Source organism: Alosa alosa, chromosome 7 (genome assembly GCF_017589495.1).
Source record: "Alosa alosa isolate M-15738 ecotype Scorff River chromosome 7, AALO_Geno_1.1, whole genome shotgun sequence".
Taxonomy (NCBI): Eukaryota; Metazoa; Chordata; class Actinopteri; order Clupeiformes; family Clupeidae; genus Alosa; species Alosa alosa.
The window spans coordinates 36,025,195-36,028,486 of record NC_063195.1 but is presented as its reverse complement, the minus strand read 5'-3'; positions in this window follow the sequence as shown (position 1 = coordinate 36,028,486).

The following is a 3,292-nucleotide window of genomic DNA, read 5'->3' as shown; positions in this document are numbered from 1 at the left end:
TCGTCTTGCATTCTCTTGACTCCACTTCCTTACATGGTGTGCTAGAGGAGGCTGTCACTTGCTGCCTTACACCTAAAGGCCCTCCCTATCTGGTACCCCCCTCCTGTCACCATGGACACGTGAAAGATAAAGCACCAGTGATACTCCTTTGGCCTTTACCTTTCCCCCCCTCTTGTCTGCATTCTCTCAAGAGCAGGACAAGTGTCCCCCAGCCCCCCTCCAACCACTACTTCTCAGTGACTGTCCAAATTTTCCAATGCCCCTGCCATCTCCTGAGATGAGGGGCTTATTTTGTAAAGGTCACTGTAGAAGATCAGATCCTTTTTGTTTTTTGTTTGTGTGAAACAAAAAAGACCTGTTCTCTCTTGATTGTTGTTGTCTGCATGGCAATTGTGAACAGATTACCTTCCAATCTGTCAATGATATATAACTACTGTACAGTATTAAACAGAGGACCAACAGAGAAATTGCTCTTGAACCGGTTCCGTTCTTTGCACATTGGTGCTATCTAGTGAATCTGAACTGAACTGAAAAGAACTGACTTTTCAGGTCCCAAAGCGATTACATTTTGGTTGAAATGTGGTTCAACATCTGGAGAATGAACCAGAACTGAGCAGGTTTTTTGTTGGTGGAAAAGCGCAGCAGTGAATTTACCTGTAAAAGTTCAATTTCAAGTAGACATTATCAATGTATTGGTCAAAAACTAATGAGCAATGGTAAAATTGGTGATGTAGTGCTGTGATGGCTTTTCTCAGACAACCTCAACCACAGTATAGTGCATAGCCAATAGCTACTGGAAAAGGCAGATGTGTTCAGATCTGTCCTTTATACATTTTCTATAAAAGGCTATTTGATTTTAAATATATAAAGAAAAAAAGCATACATGACATTTTGGCATATTGCAAGAGACAAAACAAAACATCTGTAGGCCTACTGCTGCTATATAACGTGGAAAGTTATGAGAACCGTTAAAGTCACACTAATTAAGAACTGAACTGCAAAAACCAACAGATTTACTTGATCAGCTGTTTTACAACCAAATGTGGAGATAAATGATAAATTGAAGAATTGAAAGATACGTGTGATTGATTTCAAGTCATTTCAATTTAACTGATATCAAATTCAAATGTCAAGGGTTAATTCTTGTGTTCAGGAATTCATATTATTATAAAGCATTTAACTTGTTTTAGGCCCTTCACTCTGAGATGTCTCACTGAAAATGAAATCAATTGCAATTTCCTCACAAACCTTTAGCAATACCTCATATGACATTTCATATTATTTCATATCATTATCTTTTTGTTCATGTTTCTTTAATCTAATTCAGTTGTAAAGTTGTTGTTTCTAAGCAACCGTTTCAGCCGTACGTATATGTTTTCTACAATGAATCTCTTTTCTTGCCCCCGAGAAATTGAATTACACTGTTTGAAACAGAAATAAAATGCATAATTCTGAACTGATCAAATTTTTAATAATGTTACAACACTTTTTTCATCATTAAGATTGCTGATTGGATCATAAACGGCCACAGCAATGAAGAAAAGTGAAAGTGATTGATAATGACTATTATTGTGTTACATGCTCCAAATGTAAAGCACTTTGAGCTGCATTCTGTGTATGAATGGTGCTATACAAATAAAGCTTATTATTATTATTATTATTATTATTATTATTATTATAAGAGGAATATGAGCTAAGTATTACTGTTTATGGCACCTTAACACAATGGGAGGCAAGAATGTGGTGTAACACATCTTTGTAACATGTTCTTTGTATCAAAGAATGTGATGTAACACATCTTTGTACCATGTTCTCTGTATCAAAGAATAACTGACCACTGTTGTTGTGTGGTGGCAATGCACTGCATGGTCTCCAAAGTGTTGAAGACAGAGGCTGAACTGCTATTGGTGGGAATGACAGTGATTGTGGCAGGGGATAATATAGAGACTACTTCGGTTATCTGAACCTGTCATGAGGGTGACTGTGAAGAGTACAGTGTGGAACAATATCATGTTCTGAGGTCTTGGAGTGAAGTGAGCTGGAGGGAGAAGCATCATCAGATACTCAGTCTGGTACTCAACATATGGTGATCATTTTTGGAATGGTTACGGTTTATTTTCCATTATTTCCTACATACTGGACCTTTAATCTACCTATTCAAAGTGCCTGGTTTTTCAATTATTTAATTACCTGTGTTATTAGGTTGACATTGTCTGTAGGCTAGGCCTTTTTTAAATTTATACAGGCAACTATTGGAGTGCTATGATACCCAGATATGTCCTTGCATGATGCTTGAAATTTCCATCCACCCACAAAGCTGTTTTTATACTGCACTTACATACTTGCATCTAGTTCCTTACACATTTATTGAAAGTGCCTGGTTTGCAGTGTTGGGCAAGTTACTTCAAAAGCGTAATGCATTATTTATTGCTTTTGCTTTGCTGTTGCTGTCATCTCAAAGTAATTTGTTACATTACAATATTACTGTCTTTGAATTGTAAGGCATTACACTACATTTACATTACTTTCACCAAAATAACAGGAAATATGGATTTGGTGTTCTCAATAGATCTTCATGTGTTCAATGCAGCTCATTACACTGCAGGAGGTGATGTGGTATGGCATAATGACTGAGCCAGGCTTAAGGCTAACAAAAAAACAATATAATGGTTGCAGTTATGGCTCATGGGACAATGTAGGCCCCAAAGGCCAAAGGTCACTCACAACTTAATATAGTAAAATATAGCCATAGTGAAATGTATGTTGACTTTAAATGGTTCTCATCATTGCTGGTTGCCTTTCCTTCCACTTACAGTGGTGTAGACTTAATGCAAATAGTTTGAGAATAATGGCTACTAGTGCAGCAGATTAATGGCATATTTCAAGAGAATCGTTCAAATTGGTATAGAAGCATGAAATTTGGCACAGATACTCTCTAAGGGTAACTTTTTTTGGGAAAAGGCGCTGGCCACCCAAAAATTCAACATGGCGGCCATTTTTCAAGATGGCCGCTATTTCTGTCAAATGTCATGTCAATTGTTCAAACAGTGATGTAGGCATAACATTTTGTGAAAGTACTCTCTTAAGAATGTTTTTTTTTTTTTGTAAAATGTGCTTGTCCCTCAAAAATTCAAGATGGCAACCATTTTTCAAGATGGCCGCCATTTCTCTTGAATCCTTACATCAATTTTTCAAATGGTGATGCTAGATGTAGTTAGATAGCCGCACCTGAATTGACAGGTTGTGCCAGCACGGGAGAGCCGAGCCAAGGGTAAGCGGGGCAACACATGAC